At 33.7% G+C, this 12237-nt stretch overlaps 1 protein-coding gene and 1 long non-coding RNA gene across 6 annotated transcripts in view; one reads left to right on the top strand and one right to left on the bottom strand.

The window, feature by feature from the left end:
• The window catches only part of LOC128251568 (uncharacterized), a 29861-nt gene extending 29155 nt beyond the window's left edge, over window positions 1–706 (top strand). The window contains exon 2 of the long non-coding RNA XR_008267173.2: window positions 531–706. This is a non-coding gene — a long non-coding RNA (uncharacterized LOC128251568). The remainder of the gene's footprint in view (window positions 1–530) is intronic.
• The window catches only part of LOC106869685 (putative amine oxidase [copper-containing]), a 509414-nt gene that overhangs the window by 441034 nt on the left and 56143 nt on the right, over window positions 1–12237 (bottom strand). The window lies entirely within an intron of this gene.

Raw genomic sequence — 12237 nt, 5'->3', positions numbered from 1 at the left:
TGTAGTTCTATCTAATAAGTTCAAGTTTTTATGCCTCCATCCGGAGATTTTTTTAAAATCTATGAATTTACACATATATATTTTTAATATATTTATTTATTTATAGATTTAAAAAAAATATCTGTGTATTTAAAAATTTTTATTCTATCATGTACATTTGTCCTTTAAATCCATCTCTAATCGGAGTCATGTTTGCGGAATAAATTAGCAGGTCTTTTGTTTCTTCACATTACATAATTATATGCATATATATATACACACACAACTATACACACACACACACACATGCGCGCACACATATATATGACTGGGTTTTACACAGTTTCCCTCTACCAAATTCACTCATGAGCAGTGGTCGGGACGGGAACTATAGTAGAAGACACTTGCTCAAGGTGCCGTGCAATGGGCTTTAGTTTTCTTAACCACACAGCCATGCGTGCGTCTATTAATTTCAATTATGCTAAAGGCTAATTTCTCTGTTTTAAATCATAGAAAAATTGTAGTAAATCATTTTTTCTTCTTTTTTTCAGTTACTGCAATGAAGTCGAGTGATTTATGCGTATCGGCGGTGTTCTTAGCGTGAGCGGAGGACCGAACACGAACCATCGATTATTTCCAGTCGGGCACCAAATAGACAGTAGCCATTTCTGTCTCTTAAAAACAATTTATGTTAAACAGTCTAGAAATAAAAAAGCATTGGAAAATCTCAAAGAATAATGTTGTTCGATGTGTGGAAAAGCAGATCCCAAATTGAGATTAATGGTGTCCTTAAATTGTGATTTTTACTGTGTTCGTGCACGTGCGAATTCGTATGTGTGTAATGTGAAGTATAAGAAATGAGTGTGTGTGTGTGACGTGATGTTTATGCGTATGTAGTGTATGAGCGGTCTAGTGTGGTGTGTGTATGTGGTATGTGTGTGGTGTGTGTATGTGGTATGTGTGTTGTGTGTGTATGTGGTATGTGTGTGGTGTGTGTATGTTTGTGTATATATATATATTTGCAAATATACGTATATGTACATGCATATACGCATATATATACGTATATATATATGTATATATGTGTGTATATAGTAATATATAGATATGTATATATGTATCTGTATATATATATATATATATATATATATATATATATATATATATATATATGTATACATGTATTTGTATATATATATATATATATATATATATATATATATATATATATATATATATATATATATATGTATGTATGTATGTATGTATGTATATGTGTGTATGTATGAGTTTACAGATGAGCCACCCTACGTTGCAGTACCATGAGAAATATACAAAATATCAAGCAATGTTGAAAGTATTTTCTTTCGACTTATCATCACATGCTTTGCAATCAATGAAGCTAAGGTCAACATAGTGATCTGAACACAAGATAATTGGTTTATTGATTTCTATGGTTTTTACATTAAGCCTGTGAAAATATATGGCGGCGATCTAAGTGTACATACATACATACATAAATACATACATACATACGTACATACATACATGCATACATAAACACATATGTATATAAACATATGTGTGTGTATATCTATATATAAAATGCATATATTGTGATTATAGAGTAGAAGGCTTCACTGTACTATTTCTTCCAGTGTGTATATGATTCATAAAAATATTTGATACTTTTGATCTTCCATAACATTTTATTTTGAATCATTGGAGCATGTCCGAGGAATGCGTCTTCGTTTATATCTATATGTATGTATGTATGTATGTATGTATGTATGTATGTATGTATGCATGTGTTTGTGTATGTATGTATGCATGCATATGTGTGTGTATGTATGTGTGTATGTACATATATATATATATATATATATATATATGTGTGTGTGTGTGTGTGTGTGTGTGCGTGCGTGCGCTTGTGTGTGTATGTGTGTGTGAGTATGTATGAGTGTGTGAGTGTGCATGTGTAGATAGATATAGCACATATTATTACACATATATACACGCATACGCATACGTATGTATATATACATATATGTGTGTGTGTGTGTGTATGAATTGTACATAGTTTTGCAATCGTGCTTTGATCTGCAATCATATGTTTAAACTAAAAAAAGTGCAACGTTGCATAGTCACAATAACCTTTAAAACACCATCTATACTCTGCTATATTCCATTTTTACCTGGACAACATGGTTCGAAATTATTATTATCAACATTGTCATTATTATTATTATTATTATTATTATTATTATTATTATTATTATTCAGTAGTTTTATTTTTATAACGTGCTTTCACTTCACTTATTATTATTATTATTATTATTATTATCATTATTATTATTGCTGTTATTATTATTATTATTATTATTATCATTATTATTATTATTATTATTATTAAGACAGAATCATTACCGCTCTGGGAAAAAAATGCTTAACGGCATTTGGTCCGTCTTTATGTTCAAATTCCATTGAGATCGGCTTTCTTTTTCATCTTTTCGGGGTGGATAAAACAAGTTGAGCTCTTGGGTCGATGTAATCGACTTCGCTCTCCCCCGAAATTTCTGGCCTTGTGCCAAAATTTGGAATCACTATTATTATTATTATCATTATTATTATTATTATTATTATTATTATTATTATTATTATTATTATTATTATTATTATTATTATTATTATTATTATTTAGTATCTCTGACTGTCATACATTCCCACTCCGTTTGTTGTTTTAGTTCCCTTCGTCCAGCGTGACTGATTCGCTGCATTTTATTATATGTAAGATAAGATAAGATAAGATAAGATAAGATAAGATAAGATAAGAAGGCAGAATGAACTTTCAAATACAAAAGACAAACAGAACAACTAAGTAGAGACACTGTTATAGCAAGAGAGTAGAAGCACTGTTGGATAATTTAGAAAACTATTTCATTAAGCATTTTGAAATAAATGCAAAAATAAACAGAATGACTAAAGCTCGTGTCGAATGAATTAGGAAGCTTAAATCTTATAAATTGGATCAAATTCAACAGCTCCAAACGCTAAAGTGTTACTCACAAAAAGTATAAGTGTATATATATATATATATATATATATATATATATATATATATATATATATATATATATATATATACGCAAAGCTACGTAGCGTATTATTATTATTATTACTATTGAGTGAGAGACCAGTGTATGCCATCAAATAACACTGGGGTAAAAGATATGAAGCCCAGCTTACCCATCATGATAACTCGTCTGATAAGGGTACACCAGGCACATACTTCACAACCATATATGCGTGACACGATGATCTCATATCAAGATAAACAGCTCATGACCTTACAGGTGGGGGCCTAGTTAGAAATTTCATCAGGTCGAGTAGCCCATCCCGCTCAAACAGTCCTTAAATAAGGGTTGTTTAAGGATGTTGAACGAAACACCCATGTTTCCAGAGGTGAATTATTCAAACCCCAAAGAATTCCATATGGCTGTAATGCTCCCCCTCTACTTCTGCTCATGATCAGAGATGCATATATCGTCAGCTGCTAAAGGACATGCTCAACTGCTAAAGGTTCAACAATTGAAAGCAAATATGTGGTATTAAGCAGAATGTTTGCTGTAGCCCATCTTTTATGCCAAGACAAAACAAAGTACATGATAGCACTTCCAATCAGTTAAGTTCAGAAGCCATAAGAGTCACTGTCTATTATTATTATTATTATTATTATTATTATTATTATTATTATTATTGTTCAGTAGTTTTATTTTTATAACGTGCTTTCACTTCACTACCGAGCGCAGCTCTGTGCGCCTTGGGTATGTGCTGTGGTTTGCTGTGGTGCTCTTATGTTTACTGTATTGAAAGTGTTTTGCGTAGAATGTGTGCAGTACCCAGTAGTGCAATTTTCTGTATGTTATATATATTTGTAAGTCCTGGTGTTTTTGTTATGTATTTGTCTGAATATTTTTTTATTATACCTCAGGCACCTACTATGATAGGAATTGTTTCTGTTTTTAGATTCCACATTCGAGTTATCTCTATTTCCAGGTCTTTGTATTTTGAAAGTTTTTCCATTTCTTTTAGAGAAACGTTGTCATCTGCTGGTATTGATACATCAATTAGAAAGCATTTTTTTTTTCATGATCTTTGACAACTATATCTGGTCTATTTGCCTTAATTTCTCTATCTGTGTGTATTGGCATATCCCAGAGTATGGTTGCTTTCTCGTTTTCTGTGACCTTTTCTGGCGTGTGTTTATACCATCTTTTTTCTGTTGTTATTCCATAGTGTTGGCATAGCTTCCAGTGTATATAGGTCCCAGCTCTGTCGTGTCTGTGAATATATTCCTTCTTAGCCAGGACTGGGCATCCAGAGATAATATGATTTATTGTTTCTTGTCGATCTCCACATATTCTACAGTTGTTATATTTCTCTTCATTATGTGTTTTTGGTAATTTCTGGTGGGGAGGCTCTGGTCTTGTGCAGCAATTAAAAATCCTTCAGTCTCTGCTTTGAGTCCTGAGCTTCTCAGCCATTGCTGGGATTTTTCTCTGTCTATTTCTTTCACATTTAGTTTAGCCCAGTATTTTAGGTATTTTTGCAGTCCTATGGTGGTTATTTTATAATAGTTTTCTAGCTGTATAAGACCCCTGCCACCTTCTGTGCGTTGTATATATAGCCTTTCTATGTCAGATTTTGGGTGGTGCATCCTATATCCTGTCATTATTTTTCTTGTTTTCCTGTCTATTTTACATAGTTCGTTTAGTGTCCAGTTAAGGATGTTGTAGCTGTAGCTTATAACTGGGACAGCTAAAGTGCTGATACCCATTATCTTGTTTTTAGCATTGAGCTCTGTTTTTAGTATTGATCTAACTCGTCTATAGTACTCTTTCTTTATTTTTTCTTTCATTTGTGTATGTTGTATCCTATCTAGTTCATTGACTCCTAAATACTTATATGGTTGGCTTTCGTCTAGTTCTCTTATTTCATTGGCTTTATCTAGTGTTATATTGCTACTTTTAACTAATTTTCCTCTTTTCAGGGTTGCTTTGGCACATGTTTCTAATCCGAATTTCATATCTATTTCCTTGGTAAAGCCGTGTACTGTCTGTAGTAGTGTTTCTAGCTCTTTGTCGTTTTTTGCATATAATTTTAGGTCATCCATATATAGAAGGTGGCTGACTGTTTTTCCGTAGCATTTGTAACCGCATCCAGTTCTATTTAGCAATTCTGTTAAAGGTGTGAGTGCCAGGCAGAACAGGAGTGGAGAGAGCGTGTTTCCCTGAAATATTCCTCTTCTAATGGGGATGGCTTTCGTTTTCACAAGTCCCTCTTTTGTTTGGAGCTGTAGCACTGTCTGCCATTTGTTCATTGAGTGCTCTATGTATTTTATGATAATTGGTGCCACCTTGTTTATGGCTAGTGTTTCCAGAATCCACGTGTGGGGAACACTGTCGAAAGCCTTTTGGTAGTCCACCCAGGCCATACTGAGGCCTTTCTTCTTTCTGCGGCTATCTTCAGTTATGGCTTTATTGATCAATAATTGATCTTTACAGCCGTATGAGCCCTTGCAGCATCCCTTCTGCTCATCTGGAAACAGGTTGTTATTTTCCAGGTGTTTACTCAATCTCTGCGATATTATTGCAGTAAAGGCTTTGTAGATCGTAGGGAGACAGGTTATAGGTCTATAGTTTTGTTGTTTCTCCGTTTCCGTGGATTTGGGGATTAAGATGGTTTTCCCTTTTGTCAGCCATTCAGGCATTGTCTCTGGATCTGCTAGTATGTTGTTAAAGTTTTCTGCCAGCTTTTTATGCATTCCTAGCAAGTGTTTTAACCAGATATTATTATTATTATTATTATTATTATTATTATTATTATTATTATTATTATTATTATTATTATTAAGGCAGCGTACTGGTAGAACCGTTAGCACGCAGGACAACGTACATAGCGGCATTTCGTACGTCTTTACCTTTTGAGTTCATCCTTCACTGAGTCTGCTTTGCCTTTCATCTTTTCGTAGTCGATAAAATAAGTACATGGTGAGCCCTGGGCTTGATGTAATCGACTAGCCTCCTTCAAAACAAATTTAGTCCTTGTGCCTATTGTAGAAAGTGTTATCACTAGAAGGACCAGCGAATATTTCGCGGAATTAATGGTAAACTTATTGGGTCATTCCTGAAAACTTTATCTCAAAAACCTGAAAGCGTAGCCTTTGTTGTGTGTATCAAAAAGATAGTCGCTCATCTGCTGTTCATTGAAAGTGAAGAAAAGTGAAATACGATGATTACTTGATGTACTATATATATATATATATATATATATATATATATATATATATATATATATATACACTCTATGCACAATTTTATATACTTAATACACTGCACTCATAAAATAAATATTCACTCTTATTTTTTTATTTTTCTCATAAACAGAAAAATTTACATTTTAAAATTTACATGGTCACAATTACAAATCTAGAAGCCTAAAATTTTACAGCAAAAAATTATTTTATATGTAAAATATAGGGGTCACAGTTTCACGGGGGTAAAAATTTAATGCAACATGGCATACTCTGAAAAACCACATTGTGGGAAACTTATAAGCTAATACACATTTCAAGTTGCGTACGCCTTTCAATCCAATACTTCTTTGCAGACTATGTTTGTCAGTGTTGATAACTTTAACTCTCATATCAGATGATTTGCGAGCCCTTGAGAATGCAACATATAGCTGAACATGGCCGAATACAGGTTCAGGCAAGAACAGCACCACTTTATCAAATGTCTGTGATTTATTGACAGCCATTGCATATGACAGGAGAACGGGAAACTGGTTTCTTTCTAAAGTGAATGGCAAGTTTGGGATGAGTATGCGTTAAGTGATACTTAATATAAAAAACTTCGTTCAATTAAAAACAAAGTTACTTTTCACTATGCACTCATCATCACCACCACCTTCACCACCTCCACCATCACTACTACTATCACCTTTCTCTCATTCTCTCTATCTCTTTCTCTCTTTCTATCTCTCTCTCTCTCTCTCTCTCTCTCTCTCTCTCTCTCTCTCTCTCTCCCTCCTCTCTCTCTGTGCCTTTCTTTAACCTTACCATCAAAACATCACCTCTCTGCTAAAATTATATCCCTAACTTTTCTCTATATTACTACCTTCAATTAACATTCTTAACCACGTAACAAATATTACGTTCCTCCTACCATAGGTCATGGACGCTTTTCTCTCCGTCTTTTCTCTCTCCCTCTTTTTCTTTTTCTCTCTTCCTGCCTCACTCTTCACCTCATCCTCATTTTCGCTCTGCCTTGTTTCTTATTCCCTCTTTTTCTCTAATCATGTGAAAGCGTTACCGACGGGTTAAGTAACGTAATGACAAGCAGAATTATTATTATTATTATTATTATTATTATTGTTGTTGTTGTTGTTGTTGTTGTTGTTGTTGTTGTTGTTGTTGTTGTTGTTGTTGTTGTTGTTATTATTATTATTATTATTATTATTACTATTATCATTCACAATCTCTACTTCAACAACCATACTACACTACTCCACACTGTAGCCATAACACCAGTACGGGACACGTACAACATGGTGATTTAATATACCTTTACTGAAGTTCACATTTTCTGAATTATTACTTTTACTACTTATAAAACACTAAAACTTTTGACATTTGTTTTATTAAACGATGGTCACGTTTACTTTATAAAATACTTGTTTGTATTAAGACTTGACCTAAATACAGGGCGGCTTGAGCGAAAGCTGACATTTTATATTCGCTAAGTGCGCTTTGCGATTTCAGACTAACTAACTGTCAATGTATATTATGATACCTAATGAGAATAACGTGATCTCTCTTGTCTTAGACAACAGATTAGTATTCTGTAATTTCTCGCAGATTTGTTTATAGTGATCAAATGCTTGTGCTGCAAATTAGTTACCTCACTCCATTAAATTGACATTGCCAACACAGGTCCACGGTGTGCCACACGTCAAACGTCGAAGTGATCGCAGAGCAAGGGAAATGAGTTTTACTTAAAAAACCCAATGTGCCGCTGGCTTTAGGAATGAAACTACGATCTTGCTATCGTCAGCACAATACCCTAATGAGAAAACTGTATGGTTGGTGGGTGTTTTGTTGGAGTGCAATGCTGAGGTCTTCCGTATTACAGTTGGAGAAGGCTGGAGATGGATTATAGCTGAAGGATGATGGATTGCTATGCTTGCATTTCAATGGCGTCCTAAGAACCCAATAGGTGACGGAATTACCGTCATCACGCACTACATATTAATATAATTTATCACTGAAAATGAAGTTGGTTATATATGCTGATAACTTAGAGACCTTGTGCCTATGAAAGAAATCAATATTTCACATAAAGTTAGTTACAATGCTATTTACAAAACACTTCGAATGAAACGCTAATTACGTGAACTTTGTATCACGATAGAGTAGTACTTTCATTCACGCAAATCTCCTACAAGCTATTGACACAAAAATTCCACCCAAGGCGTTCGTAGCTGAAAACAGATTATTCTATAGACGCTAATACAAACCTTTCACTTAATGAAGGAACGTCAAAGATTATATACAAATATTTAGGAGGGCCTAAATAGGATATTGAAGTAATCCATCCATTTAAACTTAACCTTCACATGCTATTAATTCATTAATGATGTCAATATTCTAACTTTACTGGCACTAAACACAAATTACCCACTCAAAAAAATACTTCGATGACAATTCATAATAGCCTACATCTCGGGAACAGATAATGGAGGGAAATAAAATATGAAATATATAAAAACAAACGGAATTTTTATGTAATGTTAGCAGCACAATATCTTACATCGAGTGTTATAAATTAATTATTAATATGGCATCTATACTGAGTGAGAAAATAGAGATATGCAAATAAATAATCGCAAGACTACAGCAGTTGGTTTAACACTACACAAAGTCTTGAATGTGTGGTTTAACGAGAAGTGTAATGAGGGGATATAAACGGAGATTTTAATCAAAATTATTGTTGCAGCTGTAGTAGGGTTTCTGTTAGTTGGATCGTTAACCGAATAGCTAAAAACTTGAGATTGATATCTCATCCATCGTGAAAATGTGAATAAGCACCACAGCAAAGGATAATTTATCTCATTACGAACCAGTGTGGATTTTATAAAGTTGGTGCAGTTTTCCATAGATATTAATAATGGGCTCGAATTTAACTCTAACACAGTCAAGCTCTCTCGATGAGAACCTAATCCAATGGCATGGGAGGCTTATTTCATATTTAAGAAAATAAAGATAATTACTGGACTTATCAACTGCTAACAGCCAATAGCATGAAATTTAGATTTCTTTCTTGGACATACAACTGATCCTCATTGTTTAGATTTAAACCTCCCGACTTCTTCAGCCTGAGTTTCAAGGAGTCATAGCACTTCAATGTCACCCCACTCAAAACATAAGGGATTTACTATAGGTCGCTATCAACAATTAAAAAAAATACATTTGGTAATCCTATTGTGTATAATCTTTAATGAAACTACATGGCACAGGAGAAACAGATGAGAGCACCGTTATCGAATACTCCCTTGCACCAAATACTGAAGGTAATGTTGAAATAGACGTCATGGAAATACTCCAGCATGGCCACTGACGAAGAACTACGATATTTTATAGTACAATGCTTGAAAACGTGACAAGTGAGATCAGAGATAGGGAAATGGGACACAAAATGGTGACAAAATTAAACTCTTCGATATACAGTAGTACTTCGGTTTTCGAACAACTCTGATCACGAATAAATCGTGCTTTATATATATATATATATATATATATATATATATATATATATATATAAGACACGATTTATTCGTGATCCCAGGCGTTCGTAAACCGAGGCGTTCGTAAACCGAGGTACTACATGTTATGTAATAATAAATGGACCTCAAAAATTAATAAGAGCATTGTGTGTGTGCGCATTTAAACATTTAAAACTAATACGAGTAAAATGAATAATGTCAGTGTCTCAGCATGGCCACAGCCTTTGATCTGGAACATGTAAAAGATAAAAAGTATAACAAGCACAGTTATTTGCTAAGTAAGGTTTAACTTATCTATCTTGTAATATATAGATCTTCATAACATTGTTCCTAAGAACGATTGATGATCAAACTGTTTATACTTCTAGAGAAGTCTGTTTATCCTTAAATTTTTAGATGATAATCAGTGCGATAGAACAAAATAGTATGGGCAAATTGTTCTGACAGATGATCCCTACGCAAATGTGTCCTCATATTTGTAGAAAACTTTAACACTTTGATATGTTTCCATAAAATAGAAGATTTCAAGCACGCTTTCATTTCATCTGCCTTTGTTCCCTTGAAAGTACTACTGTCATATCTCACATCAAACAATTGGAATTGCGCAAATCCTGCAGCATTCTGTTAACAGCTTCTACTGATTTTTTATGGGACATTGTAGCTTCGTCTCATATGATCAAAGAACATTTCATGAGAACTTGAGCTAAAGAAGAACTTTTACTAATATTGCAGACAGGTTCATCATTCGAAGTTAAACTGAATGGCAGCTTGAATACTGCGTGAGCTGTTCGACCTCCTGGGAGTAAAGTCGCAGCAATTCCAGAGCTCGCTAGAGTTAAGAATGTTTTCTTTTCTGCCTGACTTTGGCTAGCACTAAATTTGTAACAAAAGTTTTCCTGGTGCGTCTAAAAAATATAATCCTTCCCTCTTATGTGCCATTTGGTTAATGATTGTTGTACATGTAGGTTGTTGGTCTGGAAGAATTTTCGGGACATCGTTGAATGCTATTTCCCTCTCAGGGAATCTTAATTGTGCTTGATATTTGTAGTCTTCTTATAAATCGTTCTTTATTACTTACTTCACAATTCAGGAGAAGAATTTGCAAAAAGATCTCTCAAAGAAATAGGTGTGCGGGACACTGAAGCCTCAGCCATTGTTCTATCCCACTGATTATCATCTAACAAATTTAAGGTTAAACAGACTTCTCTAGAAGTACGAACAGTTTGATCATCAATCGTTCTTAGGAAGGAGAAGGAAGTCGGTCCTCTTATTTCATGAAGAAGTAGCCTCAGAAAGAAACATTCATAGCGACTCGGAAGCACAGAGTAAACTTTTCCGATTGTCCCTCAACGTCAGCTCCTCTTTTTCTTATAGCAATATAAAGTAATAGAGATTATTACAGTTACACACACACACACACACACAAATGTTATTATGTGTGAGCCATTATATTACACATATGGTATACCTACAGAAGAATGCCCCACCGAATTTGTCTCTTCTGTGTTTAGAGAAAATGTGTATTTCAAATGAAAAGTTGTACAAATATGCTGAAGTGAGATAGGAAAATGCTAGCTGACCTCATAAATTCTGATGTGGAATACGTGAAACAAAAGAAAAATGGTGGAGTGAAATCTAAGTTACGGTTTCTATTCTGAAGGTATGCAGGGATTAAAACGAAAGTGATCTTCTACGGTTTCTATTGTGAAGGCAGGTATTTTGAAATAAAATGAAGAAATATAATAATCTTATAAAATTGATGTCCTTTAGGCAGGTTATTTATTTTTAATTTTGGTTTAATTCGATTTCCTAACAATCCTCCTCAAATCATGCAAACGTGGTCTGGCAAAAGCACTACAGACTCTTTTCTAGAGTTCTCTTGCAAATGGCAAGCTGCCAAGCAAACTGAAGGAGAGAATGATATGCTCAATCCGTAAAGGTGAAAGTAGAGCAGGTGCTAAATATTATAGGCCTATCTCTCTGACTTCACACATCAGCAAATTCATGGAACAAATAGTCAGAGAGAAACTAATCGCATTTCTTGAAGAAAACGACTTGCTGAGTGATACCCAGCATGGTTTTCGACTATTTTTTAATATATGTTTAATACAATCCAAGTGAATAACTTTCAATATTCATAGTACAATTTTGGCAGCTTCTTTCAACCCAGTCAATGATGGGTGTTTCTGCTAGTATATATATATATATATATATATATATATAATAATGATAATCCTTGGGTGGAATTTATAAATATTTTAATGCATCTTCACGCTCGTTTCCACCAATCACGTTTCATATATATTTACATACATACATACATATATATATATATATATATATATATATATATATATATATATATATATATATATATATACATATATACATATATACACACACACACACACACAC

The sequence above is a fragment of the Octopus bimaculoides genome, chromosome 2, assembly GCF_046866305.1.
Source record: "Octopus bimaculoides isolate indiv1 chromosome 2, ASM4686630v1, whole genome shotgun sequence".
Taxonomy (NCBI): Eukaryota; Metazoa; Mollusca; class Cephalopoda; order Octopoda; family Octopodidae; genus Octopus; species Octopus bimaculoides.
This window is presented reverse-complemented; position numbering and strand designations above follow the sequence as displayed.